Source organism: Monodon monoceros, unplaced genomic scaffold (assembly GCF_005190385.1).
Source record: "Monodon monoceros isolate NGI ecotype Baffin Bay Population unplaced genomic scaffold, NGI_Narwhal_1 Super_Scaffold_12, whole genome shotgun sequence".
Taxonomy (NCBI): domain Eukaryota; kingdom Metazoa; phylum Chordata; class Mammalia; order Artiodactyla; family Monodontidae; genus Monodon; species Monodon monoceros.
This window is the reverse complement of record NW_021703768.1, coordinates 28,053,392-28,069,673: the sequence shown is the minus strand read 5'-3', so window position 1 is coordinate 28,069,673 and position 16,282 is coordinate 28,053,392.

Sequence of the window (16,282 nt, the reverse complement as noted above, 5' to 3'; positions counted from 1 at the left end):
CAGAGCTCAAGGAGCACCACTTCTCCAGTTCCTCACCATTCAGGGGCCCTCTGGCTGTAGGATGGTCATTTACATCCCAGGGGCTCCAGCCTAGGTGTTTCACATTCAAACATCTGTGTTCCAGGTGGAAATCTCTACTGCTTTTGAGCAACTTATTTAATCCCCATAATTATTCTGCATGGTACCTCATCATTTTGGAAACAGATTTAGGGAGGTTAAGTGGTTTGGTCACAGTTATAGAGTTAGTAAAATCAGGGCTAGGAGTGGACCACAGGTCTATCTGTCTCTAAAATGTATGTTTCTTCCACTCTTCCAAACTGCATCACCTCAACACTGGGTGATTTCCTGACAGTCATGGACTATCACATGAAAGCATATGAAGGCATTCCTGTTGTTATGTTGATCTTAGTGTTTGTATCTTTTATCATTTTTAATTTTTATTTTAATATTTAGGAATATTGTCTCCATATTCTTCATACAGCTAACTGAAGACAGAAACATTGTTTTATGTGTCACTGTATTAGCCAATGCACCTTTACTAAGGGTTTAATGCATAGCATGTGTTTACCATATATTTATTGGTTAGTTGTTCCAGAAAGGTTTTCAGGAATAAATAGCTTCTTTTACCTGTTTTCTTTTTTATGTATAGTGTAACTAGGATCATAATTCTAATTTTTCTTCACTGAGTGACAGTCTTGCAAGTGAAGAGTGATCTCAGCACATGACAAACGACAAAACAAAACCAAAAGATGTTTAAAATTGTGTGTCTATAACGGGCCACGTAGAAATGGGGTAGTGGTTAAAAAAAGAAGGGTCCTGGACAGAGAAGCAGAATTTAGAGATGATGGCCAATGTATAGAGAGTTTACACTTTTTTTCAGGACCAATGAAGAGACATAAGAAGGATTAGGTCTATCAGATTTGTCTTAGGAAGGTTACGCTGGCTGTACCAGAGAGTGGATTGTAGTGGAGCGAAGCTGGAAGCAGAGTGATCTGGTCCCCCTTATCTGGGATCTAGCTTTACTTCCCCAGCCTCACCCAACTTCCCACATTACTGTACTAGCCAGGATGCGTAATCCTGTTAATCAGTGGGAAATTGAGTTTCCACTAGACAATGTCCCACCTCAAATAATCAGGCAGGAGGAGTTTCCTCTCACTTAGCTTTTTTCTTCTATTCAGATCTTCAGTGGATCATTAGGAAGGCGCAGTCTGCTTTAGTCTACTCATTCAGATGTTACTCTTATCCAGAAATACCCTCACAGACATGCCCAGAAAAATGGGGAAGACAAAGTGGCCAAGCCTGGGTCATGAACTTCTGGGGCTGAATCTCCTCTGGGGTCAAGGGAGACCCACCCAAGTGATGCAGAATGAAGATAAGTGGTTTTCCAATGGAAGGTGGGGAAAACAGTCCAATAAACTTATCTTCTTTTTGGCCACACAAGTAATACACAATTACATTTTTATTTTATAAAATTACACACTCTTCACTACATTTAAAAAGGATATATTGACAATATGTTACCAATCCTTGATTGATAAGTATGTAGATAAATAGATGATAGATAGTAAATATATAGATTTTAGCATCAGTGATAGGCTCAATATAACTGTAGGTACCGGGGCCACAAAAATGAGTGAGACCTGGGGTTCTTAGTCTCATGAAACTCATGACTAATGAGGAAATTTAAACAAGTAAACAACCATTATAAAACAGTGTGATAATCACTAACAGGTATGATGACAGATAATGATTGGTGAAATAAAAACTCATATTCTAAGGCAAGTTAAGGAACATTTAAACATAAAATTTTTTCTCTGCCCTTTGGCCTCCTCTTTTGCCTCTACTGTGTGTTGTGTAGCTGCATTATGCATCAACCAAACCTCCCTTTTGGCAGAAATACTGGCTCAACCATAAAGAGCAACTATCTCCTAGCACCAACAACTCCTAAAAGATTATATTCCTTCTTGATCTTGTTACCTGAAAACTGGGTTCTCCTCTTGGTGGATGTTGAGCCAGTAGACACAACAGAGCTAAAGATCACGAGAAGGAAGGGTTTATTACTTGTGGGAAGTAAGGAGAACACTGGGGATCACTCCCAAAGCAGTGTCTCCCAAACAGCAAAATTGGGGAAGTTTTAAGCTAAGGGTACATGTATATTCGTGAAGGGGCTTGAGCAGAGGAGAATTCAGCCTAGAATTGGGGCAAAGGTTGATTGAAGTCATCATTCTATCCTCCACCTCGGTGGGGGGCCTTAGTTCCTGCAGAACTCAAAGATATGTTATGTATGTCCCTTGAGGAACCAGGACCCTGCCCCAAGGCTGCACTATTGTTTCTTGACTGCTCCTCCCTAGTTTCTGCATTCCCTCCCTTAAAATCATGAATTACTTTGACCTGTTTAAGGGCAAGCATTGTGGCCAGGCTTAGGTCACACAATGGCTTAGGCCAAAATGGATTCTCTTATGTCAAGAAAGCCATTTCTGGTTCTCTTTCTTAGGGGACCCCCTAACCTGTCTCCTTACAATCTTGAAAAGGGTCACAATGATCCACCATTTTGTATTTTCAGATTTGGATTGTGCAAACTATCTACATCATTTAATGTATAGCCCCATCTCAAAAACGTATATAACTGTGGTGTGTTTTTTTTGGTAATTCTTTTTTTTTTTTTAATTTTAAAATTTTATTTATTTATTTTTGGCTGCATTGGGTCTTCGTTGCTGCACGCAGACTTTCTCTAGTTGCTGTGAGCGGGAGCTACGCTTTGTTGCGGTGCGCGGGCTTCTCATTGCAGTGGCTTCTCTTGTTGTGGGGAACGGGCTATAAACACGTGGGCTTCAGTAGTTGTAGCACACAGGCTCAGTAGTTGTGGCACGTGGGCTCAGTAGTTGTGGCTCACAGGCTGTAGAGCTCAGGCTCAGTAGTTGTGGTGCACGGGCTTCGTTGCTCCACGGCATGTGGGATCTTCCTAGACCAGGGCTTGAACCTGTGTCCCCTGCGTTGGCAGGCAGATTCTTAACCACTGCACCACCAGGGAAGCCCTATAACTGTGCTTTGACTTCTAACACCCGAAATAGTTTTGGGAGCTTTCTGAGAGGCTGTTCCAGGTTAAAATCCTCAATTTGGCTTGAATAAAATTTTGCATTTCTTTCTTAGATCAACTGATTAATTTTTCATTGACATGATCTTGCATAAAGGAATAAAACTCTTCTTGGTCTTTTATGGTACTATTTCTTGCCTTTTTTGGCATTTGTGGGGAACATAAAAATAAAGAAGACAAACACACTGGATTTAGAGTCAACAGACTGTGGGTAACCTCTAGCTCTGGGTCCTTAACTAAGCAAGGATATGACCACTATTTGTTCTGTTGTCATGAGTGTAAAATGAGGAGGTTGAACTAGATTATCCTCTAGATCACTCTTTTAAAATTCTAAATGTTTGCATGTATGAGATTGTACTAATCCATGGCGACTTCATGGGAATTGTTGGATAGTCAGGATGTACATGAACTGAGAAGCCACTAGATGTCATACACTTCATAGATTTTGCTTATCAAACCCTATTTTAAATGCCAGGTTATATGGGAAGCTGAATGGGACCTTGAAATTCATGTTGTTCAATCATGTCAGTTAATTAAAAACAAAAATAGACTATTTGAACTAGATAAATCAAGTGATTTAGCTAAGATCACATAGCTAATTAGCATTAAAACTAGATTTCTTGACTTCTATTCCAGTGGACTTTCCTCTCATTAAAGTAAGTAAATCTTGGAAAAGATGTTTTTGCATCAGTTATCAACTTTGATTATTTTTTTTCTTCTTGAAATTATTCAAAGTAATTTTGGGGGTCTGGAGTAGATTGTTCAAATTGTTGTGACTTAATGTAGTACCAGTAACACTGGGCAAAAAAGTAATATTGTTCATAGATTCCTGCTCTGCTTTGAGACCTGTTGGCAGATAACTCACAGGAGGATATAAGAAACTGGTTAGATGTGAATGAAAATGGAAATCAAAGTTCACAACCACCTAGCTTATCTGAAGGTTAGACTTCAGATAAGGAAAACCTCAGGTTTTCCTTTCTTAACATGGTCCTGGATGGAAAAGTTGAAAAGGGCTTTCTTTGAAAAGTGAAATAGCTTTCTTAAGATCTCTGCACCAAACTTATTAACAATAATTTCTATGTCATTCCTTGAACCTTATCTGACATGCAGTTTTTAATAAACACGGTTGTCCAGTTCTTGGTTTAGATGACTTCAGGGTATTTGAAACAGAAATGTGACTGTAAGAGGCAGGCCCACTAAAATAGGAAGTTACAGCAGATAGCCTGAAAGGAATAAGGGGGAAAATTGCTAGACTCAAAGGAACAAAACTATATTACATAATTATAAGATAATGATATTTACATTTATATTCGGCTCTTCAAGAAAAGGTTAAATTGCATTGACTATCCTTTATGACATACAAGTTTTTTGAGAAGGATTTCTTACAAAATGATTAAAATGGAGCTTTGGTGTCCAAAAGGAATGTTCTGTTTATATGAGAAAGTCATTTATGTAATGCTTATAAATGAGAAGTTATAATCCTTTTTTCGGGATGGGGCTGGGAATGGATCATGTATATAAACAATGAGTCTGTTAATACTGGTTTCATTTCCTGAGTAAATTGAGAATAATAATACTACTGCATAGGGGCGCTATGGGATTTTTTTTCTCTTTTCTTTTTTTTTTTATTTGCGGTACGCAGGCCTCTCACTGTTGTGGCCTCTCCCGTTGCGGAGCACAGGCTCCGGACGCGCAGGCTCAGGGGCCATGGCTCACGGGCCTAGCCGCTCTGCGGCATGTGGGATCTTCCCGGACCGGGGCACGAACCTGTGTCCCCTGCATCGGCAGGCGGACTCCCAACCACTGCGCCACCAGGGAAGCCCCCTGGGATGTTTGAAAGAGTGTGGAAAGTGGGAAGTGCTACATAACTGTAAGCTATTAAGATGATGACCATAAGGAAAAGTGAACGCACATGCCCTCCCAAGAAAAGCTCTCTGTGGGGAGATGAGCTGAGAAAACAGGAGAACCCAGAATTTAAAAAGACAGAAGAACAGAAAGGAGGGTGGGCCATGGGTTAACTTCTCTGTGGTGGTAAATAACAGGACTGATCTTCTACTTTCTGAAAGATAAGAAATGATCAGAGAGATTCTGCCAGGGATTGGAAAATGGGGACACTCTGAACCAGTACTGAAGTGTGACCCATCTGTGTTCATGAATGCATGTAACACTATGGCTCTCCAGCTGGGATGGAGCTTTGTGAAGCTAAGGGACCAGATCTTGTATTCTCCCCATTTTTTTTTTTTTCCTGCTCAAATGCAACATGAAGGAACACCAGGACCTGTATAACATCTTCCTTAAGCTATTTTCAGTTTTATTTTATATCTGCCCTGGGTTGAACAACTGGGGTATTCTGCTGTTTTTCCTATTTTATGTAGTCTGGCTTCAGTCTTTTTCTCCCTCTTTTTAAATCTCTTGTTGAATTTATACTCACAAAATAAGAGTTGCTTGTTGTAGGCAAATTCCATTTGGTTTCAATGAGGAAGCAAGACAAGTTGGCCATTACCTGTGTTCACATTTTTCAGGCATGTGCGGATTGAATTTCTGTATTCCCTCAACATAGAAATACTTATTCCTAGTAAATAACCAGCAAATATGCTTTATTTCAATGTGGGAATTTCATATTCTCCTGTATATTACTGGAAAAAAATTTATTTCCCACATATTTTGATTCCATCGTAGTAGTGCTGGTCATGTTGTTGTGTGTTCCCATTATAAACTTTGTTTGTCAGGCTTTTGTAACTTGGCTGTAAAATTCTGCCTCAAGTCTGAGACTTGCTCTTAATCCCAGAGCCATTTAGGAAAGAAGAAAATAAATTTACCTTAAATTGAATAAAATGTTAAAGAGTCAAAATAATTAACAGCTACTCAATACTCTGCAATGGCCTATATGGAAAAAGAATCTAAAAAGAGTGGATATATGTATATGTATAACTGATTCACCTTGCTGTATACCTGAAACTAATACAACATTGTAAATCGACTATACTCCAATAAAAATTTAAAAAAAAAATTAACACCAAAACCTCCAATGGTTCAAATCTAGTTGCTATTTCTTTTTTTTTTATCAACTCCAAACCCTAAAGCATAATTTTTGAATTCACTAAGTTTTCATTCTATATGACTTTTAGTATAGTTTGGAAGTTCATCTTTGGATCAGAGAAAGACGTATCTCAGCAAATAAACCGACATAACATCTGGGTGAGAAAATAATTCTATTTGTAAAAGTTTCTTGTTTTTAACAAAGTAGCTTTGTAAGGGTTACATAGTAGAAGGGCAGACAACACAATGGGCCGGGAGAAACCATTTATGTGTGTTCTGATGCTGTCTTTTTTCAACCTCAGTGATAAACCCATGGAGGGGGTTTAATAAGCAGGATTATTAAACCTGTTTATTAACCTTTTCTCTCTTGAGTTACTTGCATATGTTTTCCCTTTTTAAGGATTTAGTTCAAATTCTACTTTTTATTTTAATAGCAAGGGTGTTCTGGGGATAGAAGTGAAGAGAACAAAGCTACACATCAAATTCACTTTGTAAAAGTGTCTCTTTAGAGCTTATCAGTAAGTGAGCCCGGGTGTTGTAGAAGTAAAATACTTTTTTCAGTTGAACTGTCTTCCTGGACACCTAATTTGTAACTGCCAATTTGTCTGCACTCCTCAGCTTTTAACCTACGGGCTCAATGATCATTGGAGTGACCCTGAGGCTTTTGTTGAACTTACTTTCAGAGATCAAGCCTCCAGTTGGGGACACTCCCCCTGGGGACGTTTTCTGCATCCACTGACTTCAAAGCAAACTGAGCCCAGAGGGAGATAAGCACAGTGGGGGGATGTCTGAGCCAAAGTTTTATCAAGAATATTTTGGGGTAGGGTTCTTGGGATGAACAAACCTATGTACAACATTTAATCATCTTCAAAGCCCTAAATGATAATGTTTGGTTTTAGTAAGTTCAATTTGAATTGAAAGCCAATCAGTTGAAAAAAATAGCAAATGTGTTATGGGACCGCAAGCTAAACATACTTCCTGAAAGAAATGACCTCCTTTAAGGTTCTGTAAGTGCAGGAAGGAATATGGGGTGGGAATGGGTATAAGAGAATCCCCGTCACCACCTTGCTGGGTGATTTTCAGTAAGTTGCTATACTTCTTTGAAAGTCAGTTCCTTTCTATGCACATACACAGAGAGAGAGAGAGAAAGAAAAGAAAAGAAAATTGAGCTATCACTATCATAATAGTTGTTTTTTATTGTTCATCCAGGAATTGGAAACTCTGGAAAGGGCCAAGTATCAAATATTTTCAGCTTTACAGACCACATGGTCTCTGTTGCAGCTACTCATCGCTGTTGTGAACAGAAAGCAGTCATAGACAATATGTAAATGATGAGTGTGAATGTGTTCCAGTAAAACTTTACAAAACCAGTGGTCTGCAGGCCATAATTCGCTGACTCTGGGTTTAATGCATGCTTGCATACTTATTATGTGCCAGGCACCGCGTTGACTGCTTTACGTACATTAGTACATCTGATGAGGAAGATACTATTTTTTGTAATTTATTTATTTATTTATGGCTGCGTAGGGTCTTCGTTGCTGCGAGCAGGCTTCCTCTAGTTGCCGCGAGCTGGGGTTACTCTTAGTTGCGGTGCGTGGGCTTCTGATTGCAGTGGCTTCTCTTGTTGTGGAGCACGCTCTCTAGGCACGTGGGCTTCAGTAGTTGTGGCTCGCGGGCTCTAGAGCATGGGCTCAGTAGTTGTGGCACACAGGCTTAGTTGCTCCGCGGCATGTGGGGTCTTCCTGGACCAGGGCTCGAACCCGAGTCCTCTGCATTGGCAGGCGGATTCTTAACCACTGTGCCACCAGGGAAGTCCGAGGAAGGTACTGTTATTGCCATCAGCCTATGAATGAGGAAGCCAAAGCTCAGAGAGGTTAATCCACTTACACAAGAACACATGTCGCTGGTAAATGGCAGAGCTGAGTGCTGGCATCACATCTACCTGCCTCAGCCTCAAGACAGACTTACCTACCTAAGAGAGCTTCCATAAGAGAACTGCTAGGCTACATCACTGTAGACTGGGAAATGTGACCCAAATCTTAATAACTCCAACTGGTGAGTGCCGTAGTATATTTTGCCACGAAACATATTTTCCAGATGATTCTTGTAATTTAGCTTTGGTAATAGGGGTCAAAATAATTTTTTTTCAGATATACGACTCTACTTGTTTCGTTCATATTTTAGCTTACAAGGGAGGGATTATTCTTCTCTCCAAATGTATTTAATAATTTTTCCACTTGTTTTTCTCCCCTGAAAGCAAGAGAAGAAGTGTTAAGATGTACTGTTTACTTAGATCTGAGTTCCTCATTTTAAGTGAAAAAACCCCAAAGCATATTATTTCTGTTTTTCCCCTAAGAGAAAAAAGAAAAGAAATGGAAACAATGAGAAAGCTTCGGCAAATACCATAAAGATGGTGAATTGGGCTTCCTTGGTGGCGTAGTGGTTGAGAGTCCGCCTGCCGATGCAGTGGACACGGGTTCGTGCCCTGGTCCGGAAAGATCCCACATGCCACGGAGCGGCTGGGCCCGTGAGCCATGGCCGCTGAGCCTGCGCGTCCAGAGCCTGTGCTCCGCAACGGGAGAGGCCACAACAGTGAGAGGCCCGCGTACCGCAAAAAAAAAAAAAGATGGTGAATTGTATTGTAATTCAACATGAATGCCATCCGCACCCTCTTGTACGATTTGACAGTCATTGTAGGGCTTGTGTTTTTAGCTGTCTGGCATTTGTAATGTGGAAAGTGTATGCATTTTTACAGTAAGGTTGTTGGACTGTTTCTCAGGCAGAACAGCTCATCTGTCAAGACTTAGAAGTATACAGAGAACCCAAGTTGGTTTATCTCCATCACGGAGGGGAGAGCTCCCCAATACCTCATGTCTTCCAACTGGCTCTGCCTGGCTCTCAGGGCAGGCTGGGACTGAATAAGAAAACAGCAGAGTATTGACTGGAGAGTTCCCATATTTTCAATGTAGTAGAAAGAACCAACTGTCAAGACTTTCTGTACATTGGCTGTGATCTGTGATGCCCTTCACAACTCTTCTTTTAGATTTCCCAGGAGATCTTATCAGAGGGCCTCTGAAAGGAAACATGGGCTCAAAGGAAGGTCTGTAGTACATCAAAGGTTCCCAATGAACCTGACCTAGGAAGGTGAACTTCCTCACTTCAAAGGTTACTCTTAACCAATTAGGTCTGGAAGGCACAAACAGACCCCAAGATCTGGGCTTCCAGAACAAAGTATACGTACATATCCATGTATGTATGTTTCCATGGCTAGGTCACCTGGAGCATCCTTTCTTTATGATGGAGACATTCTGGCTTCTGAAGCTTGGTGAGTTTGCCCTGGAGTTTGTATTGGAGTCATGCATGTTTTGTGGACAGTAAACGTCCTTGGCAATTCTCTGAAGGTCTTGGATGAACTCTGTTGAAGGTTGGGTTCGACCAAATCAGCGTTTATAGTTTATTTTCTGGGAGTAGTGATTCAGGTGCATAGCTGCCACTAAAACCATCATCAAGCCGTAATTAGTGATTCGTTTCGACAACAGTGTACATCAGCACCATCACCTCTCTTTCCAGAGTCTCTCACTTCCAGGAATCTCCACATTTTGGGGTCCCCATGCTGAACCCTCATTTCTGTGCCCCACTCAAGCCTGGCCTTTCCAGGCTTGCTTTGTATCTCTATTTCATATTCATTTCTCTAATCCTGGCACAGACATGTTTCTTGTGTTGGCATAAAGTCTCATTGCATTGTTTTTAAGAAAATTAATCTGCCACTTTTTTAAAAATTGCAATTAGATCTGAAGGGGGAAAAACTAGATAAAATTTCTCATTGCTTTTTTTTTTCTAACAAAGGAATATCAATTGTATCAAGTATTAGATTGAATTAAAGTTCTCCAGGAGAATAAAACATTTATGTATATAAAACATTAAGGTACACGGTTACATTAGAGGTAGCATTAAACTTTTGAAGACCAGATGTTTCAAGGGGAACTACTTACAAATGAATTAGAACTGCCACGTTTATGGTAATAGAATATAAAACGCACGCATGTAAACCGTTTCATCTCTTTATAGAGACACCAGGGCAAAGATGTGGTATTTAAATTCTTGAATTATCTGAAGAGTTCAATTAATTATCTTCTTATTCATGTAGAATATATCTTCCAAGGAATTACAGAGCTTTTTTTTTTTTCGGTATGTGGGCCTCTCACTGTTGTGGCCTCTCCCATTGCGGAGCACAGGCTCCAGATGCGCAGGCTCAGCGGCCGTGGCTCATGGGCCCAGCCGCTCCGTGGCATGTGGGATCTTCCCAGACCAGGGCACGAACCCGCGTCCCCTGCATCAGCAGGCAGACTCTCAGCCACTGCGCCACCAGGGAAACCCTACAGAACTTATTTTTATGATTTTTCCCAGAGAAAGGTAATTACCCTCTTCTTTTTCATTTCCGGTAAAATTTACTTTTCTGGAAGGAGTAAAAGATGAAATAAGATTAAACATTTAGTTACAAATCCCACTCCTGGGCATATACCCCGAGAAAACCATAATTCGAAAAGAACACGTACCCCAGTGTTCATTGCAGCTCTATTTACAATAGCCATGACGTGGAAGCAACCTAAGTGTCCATCAACAGACGAATGGATAAAGAAGATGTGGTACATATATACAATGCAATATTACTCAGCCATAAAAAAGAACAAAATAATGCCATTTGCAGCAACATGGATGGACGTAGAGATTGTCATATTGAGTGAAGTAAGTCAGACACAGAAAGACAAATATCATATGATATCGCTTATATGTGGAATCTAAAAAAAGGGTACAAATGAACATATTTACAAAACAGAAGTAGAGTCATGGGTGTAGAAAACAAACTTATCGTTACCAGGGGATATGAGGGGAAGGGATAAATGGGGAGATTGGGATTGACATAGACACACTACTGTATATAAAATAGATAACTAATAAGAACCTGCTGTATAGCACAGGGAACTCTACTCAATACTCTGTAATGGCCTATATGGGGGGAAAAAAAAAAGAGTGGATACAGGTATATGTATGTCTGATTCACTTTACTGTACACCTGAAACGAACACAGCATTGTAAATCAACTCTAATAAAAAATTTTAAAAAAAGAAAGGACAATCAAAAACCAAAACCAGCATCCCTACACCCGTCCGCCTGAGAACATCATCAGAGAATTTAAAAGCGGCTTTCCTGCAGTGCATGGTCCCCCCCCGACCCCACTGTCATAGGGTTTTCATGGATGTAGGTACAGGCCCCAACCCCAGAAATGCTCAGTAACCATCACTGTTACTGTTATTACTATTATCACTGGCTGAAAGAGTTCACAGGAGGAAAGACTCCAAGGGGACAGCCCCAGGGGATGGCTGTAAGGCCCCTGTATGGGGGCATGGCAGGTCTCATTAGCTAGCACCATCCCAGGGAGCGTCTGACACAGATTAAACCAGGGTTTATATGAAAAAAAAAATTACAAAGCAGCAGAGACATTTGTCAATTCTTGTTTTCGTAAGTTTATCATGAAAGACACCTCTTTTAAATTTATAGCATGGTCAGAATTTACAGAATCATGCTATCCAAAGCAAATTAAATTAATGACAGGGTAGTACCACCTCCTCCTTTACAAAAGAAAAAATTCTTTTTCTGCTTATAATTATATATATATATATATATATATAAAACCACCATAGAACATTTGGAAAAGATAATATTATATGAAATTATATAAAAATATTCATAATCCTACTGCCCATAAATAACAACTGTTACCATTGTGGTATATTTTCTTCCAGCCCTTATCCATGCATGGATACGCAGTGCACACACACTAGTGTGCACATACCAGTGGGGTCACAGTAAGAATATGAACCAAAATGTAACTGGATTTTGTCCCCATCTGCATAGTTCAGCCTTCAACTGTAGCCCTCCGGCTCCACTTCACCCTAGTCAACTCTGGGAGCCTCTGGGATATTCCAAAAGAGCTCCAATAATTTCTCATGGGCTGTTCTATTTCTCTGATTGCTTTCTTCTGCCCTTGCTTCTTGCAGTATCCTCAGAATGTAGAAGAATGATTGGCACAGAGGCTGCTCATAAGCATTTATTGAGGTGTTGAATAAATACAAGGTCTCCTTGAGAGACATGCCCCAACAGTGTCCCAACTGTTGGTACTCTTTCTGAGGAAGCTGTTGACCCACAAAGAGTGCAGTCTCCTTATGCTTCCCAAAGTTCTCACAGTACTGGAGGGATGCTTCACACAAAGGTGTAGAGAAAGCCCCGCTTCCTAGCTCTGTGCCACACTTTGTCACCCAGAACATCAATGCCTTACTGAGCAGGTCTCCACACCTCATGGAGTCCCTTTACAAACATTTCCTACAGCTTTTGCCTGTAGTACCCCTTCACTGGACTCAGTCATAAGGTTGGGAATAATATCTGAAACAGGCTCGATGATATCTTCTCTGGATTTGTGTGTCCTGATTTCTCCTCTCCAAAATTTTTCACACAAGTGAAATTTGGTCATAAGAGAGAAAAGGAATTACACAGTTGGTACTCAGCCAATATGTTTAGAAGGCTTGAAGAGTGGGCAAAATCACCTCAATGCCTTAGTGGCCTGTTTTGCCTGAGAAAGTGGGAGAAAGACGATACTACCTTATTTACCTTGGTTATTCTGAGCTGTACTTGCCTCTCTGCATTTTTGTTTTTTAACCTGAGCTAGACCAGCTACCTTCTTCATTTTTTCCTTCTGAAATCCATGCTGCTCCTTTATCCCAGAATCCCTCTCTCTCTGTCTCTCTCACTTTCCACATGTATGTGTGCACACACACATTAGAAGGATCACCTCTATGCTTAATGGACTAAAAGAGTGAGGTGTGGCTTCTCTCTTTCTCTTTTTCTTTTCTCCCAGTAATCTTCCTGAGAAGCTGACAATATTAGTGAGCTGACTTCCCTCAGCTCTTTCCTGAAGAAGTCTTGTCAATGGATCTTTTTCATGTTTTGATGAAATCGTCATGCTTTATGTTTGTTTATTTATTTATGTTATTGGATTAATTCAACTTTATAAAACCATACAGTCAGATTCACTTTTCTTATGATTCACATAATCCATTCACTGATGCCAGGCTCATCCCTTGATACAAAGGGAAAATTTAGCTTGTGTAACGCAAAAGGAATCAAGTCCATTTCAGTGTTCAAGATCAAATACTAAAGGGAAGGAGGTGATGAAAATTGCGGTTTTAGAAGCACAATGATTGTTTCTGTTGCTAGTGCTTTGGTGTGTGAGAATTTTTTGAGTTCATAATTTGAATCATAAAGATGATGCCTTTTGGGGCTGGGCAGCTCCAAGGGTGCTTAAAACTTAGGGATGCCTTCCACCTCTAGTAAAGCTGCTCCCAAAGGCCCTCTCTGGGCCAGTAGGGTATTCACAGTTGAAGATTGAAGAACAAATGTGGGGATGATGCCCAGAAAAGAAGGTAGTCTGGGATTCCTCAGAATGATTTTGAAAATGATCCCAAATCTTATTTTTCCCTGTGTGAACTCAGTTCCTGGCTCATATCAGATGCTGTCTTGCCTGTCTGTCTCCTCTCATGTCATTCCCAGCTTGACACCAAGTCCATGGAAAAGATACGATTGGCCCTTCCCTGAAGCCAGGAAGTCAAGACACTTAATGTTTTAGCCCAAGTTCATTTACTGGGTAGATGTCCTTAGGTCATACTGACTTTTCTGGGTCTTATTTTTCTCATATAAAAAACAGGGGAGTAGGTAGATCATCTCTAAGATGGCTTTTAATTTAATTCTATCACTGCTGCAGCTCAAGGAGATTTTAATTGCATGCAGAACCATATCAGACCCTTCTATCTTCCTCATGCCTAGCTAAGTGCTGTATGCAAAGAAGAACTCATTAAATGAGTAGTTAATGGCTGATTCAACCCCCCAGAAAGAACAAATATTTTACTTTTTATTCTATTCATCTTTGAATAGGGGAATTAATATCAAACACCTACTGTTGTGTTTTGGACTCAGTCTACAATTAGCCCAAGGTTTTCTACATTTCCTACATCCAATAGGATTGTTAAATGGGAATTGGTGGTTAAAAGGTAACTCTGAAACCCTGTACAATTTTAAGGATCTCTTCCTGCATGGCAATACTTCTCCACTGGGGCAATTTTATCCCCTATGAGATATATGTAACAATGAATAGACATTTTTGATTGTCAAAATTAGGGAAGTGCTACTGGCATTAGTGGATGGCATTAGTGGATGTGGTTAAGGGTTACCATTAAAGATTCCACAATGCACAAAACAGCTTCTTACAACAAAGAATTTTTTGGTCCAAAATATAAATAGTGCTGAGGTTGAGAAACCCTACTGTATGGTAGGCCTAATGAGGGTAAAGATCTTATCTTATTCATATTTGTTCCATAGTGCTCAATACTTATTTCTCCCATCCTTCAAAAACTGACCTAATTCTGTCAATTTGGTTTTAATATTAGGCATATTTTATGGAACTAAAATTGTTTCAAAATTGATCATCTATGTGGATCTTTTATTTGGTATTTTTTAAATAACAAGAATATAAAATTAAAACAAATACCATTCTAACAAAGTTTGGCATCAGAGCCTTTAATACCATAGTTCTGTGTATATTGAGCCTACATAATACTGTTCACAAAGAATAATATAATCCCTTTATAGGGAATTTCCTGAAATTTATATTTCCCCCTGATGTCATGTTCAATTATGGTAAATAAATTTCATGCATATGAAGCATATTTCCAGACCTAAAGATGAAAGAGTGATAATATGCAGGTTTTTTTGTAATTGAATTAGTGAGTGAAGAGAGGAGAGACATTTCGCACTTCTGCCTTTAGTGTTAATATTTTCATTTTCCCAACTTTAGCTTTGAGTATAGTACTGTTTTTTTTAATGATTTAAGAATTTACATACATTCCATTGTTATTTGCCAATGACGGTGTGGATATTTAGAAGATGCTAACTCCTAGACTGATGGATCCATTTAATCAAGCATGTATAGATTCCTCTCATGTACAAGGTCTTCTATGGTAAACACCGAAGAACAAGGAATCTGCTCTTTTGTATTGTACAGGCAATTAGAACAGCTAAGACCTATCTGTATATATCCATAATATAAAAAGTAATTTAAAAAGTTTATGAGAGGGCTTCCCTGGTGGCGCAGTGGTTGAGAGTTTGCCTGTCGATTCAGGGGACATAGGTTCGTGCCCCGGTCCGGGAGGATCCCACATGCCCTGGAGTGCCTGGGCCCGTGAGCCATGGCCACTGAGCCTGCGCGTCCGGAGCCTGTGCTCCGCAATGGGAGAGGCCGCAACAGTGAGAGGCCCGCGTACCGCAAAAAAAAAAAAAAAAAAAAAAGTTTATGAGACAAATGCAAATAAAGATCTAGTTCAGAGGAGGAGAGATTATTTCCAATGGAGGGAACAGTCAGGAGAGATAAGTCAGGAAGGAAGTTTGGGATCAGGAAATATGGACAATCTTTACGGAGAAGTGAAGGACTCCTTTGGTGCGATAGTCTTTGTTCTCCCTGGCCAGTAACAAACTACCATTTATTGTGTGTGGAACATCTTAAAGCCTTTGGTATTATAAGTGAACCTCAAGAGAAGGAGAGATTATGCAGCACATCTCAAATTTATTAGTATTTACATGTATCACTTTATTTACTTGTCAGGATTAGAGTTACATAGAACACATTCCAGAAAATGCTATTCTACTTTAATGGAGCTGAGTGAATGTGGAGGAAGGTAGGCCTTTGGATATCTTTAACAGCACATTTGGGGAAGGAGAAGAGAAGTATCAATTCTCATGTGACAGGAATTGTGCTGCACCTTGTATGTAACCAATCTCACAGGCCATCACAAAGCCCCGGCCCAAAGAAAGGGTTGATCTGGAGACCAGGGTTAAGCAGAGAAAGGCCTCAATCCTTTGGGAGCCACGTAGGATTACACAGTGTTTCATGTCTGTTTTCTCCATTATAAACCAAGAATCTTGTTTAGCTCCATATTAACAGACAGACTGGCTGCATCACTGAGCCTGTTCTTTGCCTGCTATTAAACAGGAACAGTATACGAAGAGCAGGTTTCTGGCTCTTTTGTTTTTGCTTTTTCCATT